The sequence below is a fragment of the Buteo buteo genome, chromosome 3 (genome assembly GCF_964188355.1).
Source record: "Buteo buteo chromosome 3, bButBut1.hap1.1, whole genome shotgun sequence".
NCBI classification, from domain to species: Eukaryota; Metazoa; Chordata; class Aves; order Accipitriformes; family Accipitridae; genus Buteo; species Buteo buteo.
The window spans coordinates 16,989,851-16,998,392 of NC_134173.1; the positions used below are offsets into that span (position 1 = coordinate 16,989,851).

The following is an 8,542-nucleotide window of genomic DNA, read 5'->3' on the forward strand; positions in this document are numbered from 1 at the left end:
AAGGAGGCTGAGGGGAGACCTTATCGCTCTCTACAACTACCTGAAAGGAGGATGTAGAGAGGTGGGGGTCAGTCTCTTCTCCCAAGTAACAAGTGACAGGACAAGAGGAAATGGCCTCCAGTTGTGCCAGGTGGGGTTTAGATTGGATATTAGGAAAAATTTCTTCACTGAAAGGGTTGTCAAGCACTGGAACAGGCTGCCCAGAGAAGTGGTTGAGTCACCATCTCATCCTGGAAATATTTAAAAGACATGTAGATGTGGTGCTTAGGGACATGGTTTAGTGGTGGACATGGCAGTGCTAGGTTAACCATTGGACTTGATGATCTGAAAGGTCTTTTCCAACCTAAGGCTACTTTCAATACCATGACCTATACTTTTACCCTATCTCTATCCAACTCCTACTCAGTACACAAAGTGAAAGAATTTCACTATGTGCATCCATAATGTTTGTAAGCTTCAGTTTTCAGTGTGGAGCCTTAGGTGTTATTTATTTCAGAAAGTTCAACTCTGCTCTGAAGACAGTTAATTATTTTCTTATCAGTATTTTTTTAATGTGATATTCACTGAGGCAGCTTGCCTATGAGCTACTCAGAGGGCATCCTCAAAGTCCCTCATCAAACACCATAACCATTTTACAGATGGAGAGCTGATGCACAGAATACTGTCAAATTATCTGCCTTCATTTTGTTTTATTTCTTGATTTGTGGTACTTGTTTTTGTTGACCATGTTTCTGACTACTTGTCATCATGCAGTTTTCAAAAGGTTGCCAGTAAATCTCATTGCCTTTAGTTGGTTTTCTGAATTCCCAGGTTTCTTATAATAAAGCCTTGTAGCACCCAAAAAAATCTGGGTACCAAGAAAATAATGAACATTCAATCACTTTCATTTTTACAAGTTTGTTTTAAATATTTTGCTTAAAAGCACATTATTGCTGCTTTGAAACAAACAAAAAAACCCACAAAATTCATCCGTTTTACTTTTTAAAACCCATGATTCCTCAAACATATTCTGCCACATATCAGAAACATTGTAAAACCACCTCCTTTTTATCACTTAACCTGGACTAATTCCTAGAAAATATCCATTCTACACATTGAACGAAAATGGGAGTATTGGGAAAAAGTGATTAAACACAGAAGGCAGCTAATTAGCATAGCACAAACAATATTGGGTATAGTATTTCTAAGCACCTAACTTTGTAACCTTAGCAGTGGTCTATCAACGTAATTACAGTGAGATATCTCAACGGAATATTTCTAAGATGATATATACGTATACATATACATACACACATACGTGCACATATGCATACACATATAGAACCACTTCTTGAATTTCTCTTTGCTTATATCTGCCCCACTACAGGAATGATATCACTACTATAAAACTAATTTTCCAAAATGTAATTTATACCTTTGAAATGTAAGAGATGGCTGATTACAGATATCCCATGAGGGAAAAAAATATCAATGAGTCTGGGATTTTCAAAAGTAGACTAAAATAAAGCAAAGGGTACAATATTGTTTAAAGTGGAAAATTGATCTTTCAAATGCTACTAGATGTAGCAAGAAAGATGTAATTTATGTTCTCATACTATTACATCAGAATAGAAGTTAAATTTCATCTATAGAAATGCTAATACCTTGATTAGTTGTTTTGATTTCGTTTGCTTTTTTCTAATAAGCAACACAGACTTGATAAAGCGTTACATCTGTTCAGCCCTCAATGGAAGTACATGTTAATTCCTTTTGTGGGAGAAACTGAGAAAAGTGAAATCTATGATTAGAAGTCAATACATGCAAGAAGCTGGTTATCTGCTATTACAGTAAGATCTATCAAAATTATGTAATTCTTAGAACTGCTAAGAATGTACTGATATGCTTAATCCACTGGGAGTAAGGTGTGCTCAGTATCTCTGAAAAGAAAGTCATTTAAAATTGATCTGGATGTCTAACAATGTCTAATAGAACACTCTAAACTGAATACTACAGTAAAAACTTGGGAGTGTGAAGGAAAACATTTGACATTTGGGACTGGGGTTTAGAAAAGTGTTGGAAATTGATTGAGCTGAAGGAGGCACTTTTATTCATGGTTTCTTTTCTTTGTGTACCTATGCTGTCTTTATTCATTTTGTATTAACAAGTGTGTTCCAGGTTAGGGGTTTCACATTGCAGAATAGCACAACATGGAGAAAACCATCTAAAAATAGAAATTCATGTTCTTTAGTTGTAAATTAGCATACAGAAATCATGTTTTTCCTTTGCAATGACTGAGACTTGTATTATTATGTATTTTAAACTCTTGAACAGCATCCAGCTCAGATAACAAATCCCATGTCATTACTATCAAAAATTCACTATTTCCAGGTCAGATTTCTAGAAAAGAAGACTCCTAGAAAATCTCACAGAAAATAACTACTTTGATACTAGCTACTCATAAATAGTGGGAACAACTGACCCTAGTCTAAGGTTCAATTGTTAGTATTTATGTATTACTGTAGTTCTGTGGATCTGAGATTTTATTTTATAGTTATTTATTTCACTTGAAGGTGTCATTTTTTTAAACAAGCAATGAAGTGTTTGTTTATTCACTAAGTCTGGTCATGTCACTTCCTTCGTAATTATACCTTTTTGAGTTTGTGATTGTCTAAAGATAAGATACCTGACAGGTTTCAATGCTACTACCCACAAAAATGCACTTTGCTAAATCATGCCTCACTTCATCATTTTCATTATATTGGACTTACAGCAATTTCTTTGCTCCTCGTTCTGTCTTGTTCCTGGTGTTCTGTGATCTTTTATGTGATCCTTCTTATCCACTCACATTAGATGATTACACATTTTCCAGCTTTGATCTGTGCAAGCTGCAATTGGCCTGAGTTACTTGATAGCATTCACTTCTCTCTGAGGCAGAGTTTCTAAAATGCTTGTCTGAACTTTCTTTTTTTTTAAGCCTAAAGCATATTAATCCATATGCTGTAACTGAAAAACAGATATCCTAATGACTTCAAAATGATGGTATCTGTGCAGCTTGTGAAATGGCAGAAGGCTTTGCTTTACACACCTTCTTTCTCCTGCTGAGCATCCTTTCTCACACTTTCCCTTGCAAAAGCCTTCTTCTGCTTCAGAAAACCCTAAAATGCATTCCTGTACAGCCTTTTAGGGTATAAGAAGCTAACATTCTTGCTAAGAGTAAACTGCTCTTCACTGTTTCTTTCTGGCAATGTTTGACAATAACATCAATAAGTCTAAGATAGTCATGTTTAGTATATCTGTAAACATAAAATACATAATCCTTTGGTCCTTTCTCTGTTTCATCAGGGTATACACAGTAATTTTGTTTGGAAAGTCATAATCTTTTCATAGCTCAAAAACCTTAGTGCCTTTAAGAAAAACATTATCTTATATTAAACCAAGGTGTCTGTCAGGTGTTCAGTATTTTCTAAATGCAATTAAGGTCCAGGGCAAATGTCACATTAATGGAATTCTGGTCTAGTTCTTTCTGTTCTGTACCAGAAGAAATATTGAGGACAGAACTAAGAGTAACAATCTATTACCACAGTTCTTTAAATTATTTCTTGGTCTTTATCTATTTAAGTCATCTGTAGAAGGAGAGAGTAGTTTATTTCTTGTACTTATTCAGTTACTTCCCTCTCCATTTGTGCATATTAATATAGCTACTAACTAGTGCAAACTCATGATGGATTTTAATATGGCAATCATCTGTCAAGAACAGGACAAAATCCATTTTCTGTGGGTTGCATATTAAGCCACAGGCCCTGCTTCTTGGCAAGAATGTGACTACTTAGCATAAAAGGGAGTGTGCTCATGTTCTAGTGCTCTTTTGGTGAGACATTCTGCACTTCTGGAGGTCATCTGGTTCAATGCTCTGGTCAATGCAGGGCCAATTACAAAGTCAGATTCAACATCAAAGTTAGACCAGGTTGCTCAGACTTATACCCAGGCAAGTTTTGAGTATGACCAAGGCTGGAGCTTCCACAATGTCTCTGTTCTAGAGTTTGATCACTGCTGTAGCAATTTTTTTTCCTCTCCTAATATCTAGTTAGATTTTATCTTTTTAAAGCTTTTGTCCACTACCTTATATTCTTACATTGTGCACCTCTGGGAGAAGTCTGTCTCCAGCTTGTCCGTGGCTTTCATTTGGTATTTGAGGACCATGCTAGAATAAGACCTAAGACCCAGCCAAAAAGCTAAAAAAACAGGCCCAAACAGCCAGCCTTGCATGTCCAAACTGACTCCATTTAAAACATATTTGGTTTTTATATTGACTGAGTTTATATTTTGATTATTCCAGAAAATATGACTTTATTAAATAGTAGCTAGAATATTGGGGAATGATGTTTTAAATAAGGAAAAGGTCAACATTTTGTAAAGTTCAGAAGTATCTATAAGAAGCATGTGTATTTCTAATGCAAAAACAAAGTATCCGAAGGATTTGAAGAACATGTAAGATAAAGTTTTTGTGTTGATAAGACTATAATGCTATTGACTTCAGTTCTCACACAGACAAACAAGTCCTCATCCATCTCTGGAGAAATATTTTACACAACTAAAATTGAGAAAAGACCCTGTGAACCAACATGTTTTTTCTGCTTAAAGTTTGAGAATTGATGATTCTTCACCGTTTCACAAGAGTGCTTTAGTATCTAAAGTTAATTGTGTATCTTCCTTGCCATATCTGCAGATAAAATATTTGCTGACTTTCCTCCAGCCATTTAAGACACCTACATGTTTCAAAACTGCATCCTATAAATATAAGTTCATACTTTTTATGAGTAAAAAGATATGCATAGGAATTGTACAGCACTGAGATACAATACTTATTAAGCTTCTGTCATACAGAAATGCAACCTTGCATTGGTGAGTTATGTGTCTCAGTTGCATAAAAGGTATAGGTCATTAAATTTATCAAAAGGAAATCAAAGGATAAACAGGACATTTCATAAAATGTAGTGTTTACTAAGAATTTTTTGTTCCACCTAATCAACTGTAGTATCATTTATTTTAATTATCACATTGACTGTCCTTGTACAGCTCCAGAAGATGAAATGTACACATTCACTAACCAAAAACTTACACCATAAATATGTTTGCTGCAATGCACCAGCAAAGCAATTCCGACAACTGCAACCTGCATCAGCTCATTAACATATCCCTTCTGGGCATTTTGACCTTGTTCCTGCTATTACAACAAGTAAAGGCCCACAGGCTATCTTTAGAAAGTCTTCAGGTCATTCATTTTGCAGAGAAAGTTGTTTTGCAGTGTAAGAGACTGTAAGAGACTGTGTTGGACTATATTTGTCTCAACTTTGCTGACCATTTGCTAGCCTCAGCATCCTGTTGCTGTGGGGAGTACGTGCTGAAGGCCCTAAAGAAACCACCATCTCCGCCTGAAGCTAGCAGTCTCTGTGGAAATAGCTGGACTCTTTGGAAAAACTGCGTACTCCTCCCTCGAAAAAGGAACTGAAAGGGACTGGAAAAAGGAACTGAAAGGGACTGGAAAAAGGAACTGAAAGGAACTGCAAGGGATTGAAAATCAGCGCTTGGAACTGGGACTTTGGCATCACCTGTCTGCTGGAACCTGGAACTTGGACCTCCATCACCTGCACCGAGACCGAGCCAAAGGGACGTTGCTGGCTTCGTGGTAGTGGTAACTAGTCTTGCTGCATCTCTCCCGTTTTCTTGCTTAGGCCTGCCTCTTTTTCCTTTCTTCTTCCCTCTGTCCTGTCGCTATTATCAGTTGTTACAGGAAATAAAACTTGTACGGTTGTACAGCATCTGACCTCGTTTGTGTCTTAATCTTGCTCTTGGGATCATTTAAGAACCCTCCCCGATATTGGATAGGGACATTTTTTAAATTGGCGTCACAGACAGGATCCCCAGAGACGAGAGTGCTGTACTACTTTGTTGTGGAACTTTTGTGTTAATGTGCAGTCTGGCTCCTGGGAGTGAATAGGGGGAATTTGGAAACTCATGTGTGGCCCTCTCAGAACGTAACCCCCATCCTTTGAGTTACTGTTTAACTTTGAAGTGTGTCCTTCTGAGAGTGAAAAGGGGGAATTTGGTACTACTGTGGGACCCTCTCAGGAAGTAACCCCCTCCTTTGTGTTGGTCTGTAACTTTAAAGTGTGCCCTTCTGAGAGCGAATAGGGGGAATTTGTTGTTAAGTTGTGACCCTCTCAGGATGCAGACGACCCCCCCCCCCCTTTGTGTTAGAGAAAATGGGTGCTCAGAAAACTGTTGATGTTTGTGATTTTGTGCCCTCATGGGTTGAAGGAATAGATGATAAACTTTACGATCTTTTAGAGGCGCACCAATCTCACCCCTCACTCCAGGGACAAGATTGGGCAAAAAAACCACTGGTTTCAACCACAGAGTGTGCTGGATAGAATAAGAATCTTGCAGAAGGAAGCTAAAGTTAAGAAGGGGAAATGAAAAGCTATAATTTGTGTGGTGTTGGGAGCGAGTCTGGCAGCTGCAGTGGAAGAGAGAAAGCAGAAGTCTTGTCAAACTGATAATGTAATAGACTTCCTGCAGGTGGTAATCAAAAATTTGCAGGAACAATTGAAAGTAAGCAAGGAATTGTTGGAGGAGGAAAGGAACCAAAATGTGATATTAAAAGAGGAATTGAGGAACCAACTTTTGAGAGAAGCGGATACTCAGGCAGAGGTAGAAGTGACGCTTGCGGAGAAAGGGATACGGCAAATCTACCCCCAAGAAGATTTGCAGAGGGCAAAAGAAACTGTAGAAAGCCTCCCACATATGTATATACTGATTAAAACAGAGTATGTGTATGAGGATGATAGTGATGACAGTCCTCAGGTTATCACCAAAGAAATCCCATTTACAGCAACTGAATTAGCAAAGCTGAAAAAAGATTTTGCAAGGGCTGCAAAGGAATCGGAGACAGAGTATGTGTGGAGAGTGTCTTTGTCAGGAGGAGATGGAATTTTGTTGTCAGAGAAAGAAGCAGAAGGATATTGGGGTCTGGGTGTGTTTCTAACAACTAGCGATCGCCGAGCCCCATGGTCATTGACTCAGAGAGCTGCGTATTGGGCTGGTGGGCTGAACCCTTTGGAGAGGGGAGATCCCCTTGCCATAACCAGTACAGTGGATCAGTTACTGGAAAGTGTGCAAAAGGCGGCATGTCTCCAGATGATGTATGATTGGGAGCTCGAGCCCCACCAGGGCTCCCCGACGATGATGCCTGTGGACCCAGAGAGGATGACTCCTCTGAGAGGGGACTTCCTGACTCTCTGAAACCCATTGGGATTCAAATACAAGGGAGGATTCAAAACACCCCCAATGGAGAAAGAATTATGGCCACTCTGGAGGGGAAAGTGTCCCCTGATCATCAATAGTCAGGGAGAAAAGTATGGACATGGGGAGAGATAGCTCAGGAATTGATTAATTTTGGGAGAAAATATGGCCCTGTTGGGGGATTGTCTCAAAGAACTGAAAACAAGATCGTACGACGACTTAGTGGGTGGCAATTACCCCCTGGAAAAGAGAGGCCCCTAACTCAACAGGGACTGTGGCAGCTAGGACTTCAGAAAGGCATTCCCCGGGACTTGATGGACGGACTCCCGACCCAAAAATTGGAGCAACTTGTGCAGAATTGGTCAGGGCAAATGGCTGTTTCCAAACCAACCCCTAGTGCTCCACACTTGACAGACCTTGAGGAGGAGCTGACTGGGGAGAAGGTGGTGGCAGGAAACTAGACCCTTTGCCCCCCGAAGGTGAGGGGGGAGGCGGAGGATGGATGTTTGTTAGACAACTCACCTGCAATACAAAAGGGGATTTACTGATTACTGTTGCTGTAGGACCAAGGAAAAGACCAGTGACTTTTTTAATGGATACTGGGGCACAAATTACCATGCTAAGGCAGACTGAAGCAGAACAATGTGGAATTTTGATTCCATCTAGAAATCTGATTGTCTTAAATGCCTTGGGAAAAACACAATCAGTGCCTATGACTCCGGTGACACTATGGTTGCCAGGGGAGGAAAACTGTCAATACCATGGTGGCTGTAGGATCTTTCCAGATGAATCTTCTAGGTATAGATGTTTTGAAGGGTAGACAGTGGCACGACACCCAGGGAAACTCATGGTCTTTTGGTGTCCCTCAGATTAGGCAATTGGCCGAAACATCCGGCACAGAGGTGCATCTATTGCAAGCAGCACCTACCCTCCCCCCTTCCAAACTGACAAATGTTAAACTCTACCCAGTGCCTCTAGGAGCAAGAGAAGGAATTATGCCAGTTCTGGAGGATTTAAAGAAACAAGGGGTTGTAGTTCCCACTCACTCCCCCTTCAACTCTCCAGCATGGCCAGTCCGAAAACCAAACGGCAAATGGAGATTGACAATAGATTACAGGAGGCTCAATGCCAACACAGGTCCACTAACAGCTGCTGTACCAAACATTGCTGAATTGATAGCTGCCATTCAGGAACAATCCCACCCTGTCATGGCAACAATTGATGTTAAGGATATGTTTTTTATGGTCCCTTTACAACCTGA

General features: G+C 39.6%; 1 pseudogene; it reads left to right on the top strand.

Annotated features, from left to right (window-relative positions):
- The first annotated feature begins 6,242 nt into the window (after window positions 1-6,242).
- Window positions 6,243-7,742, top strand: LOC142029404 (uncharacterized; annotated as a pseudogene).
- The last annotated feature ends 800 nt before the right edge of the window (window positions 7,743-8,542 follow it).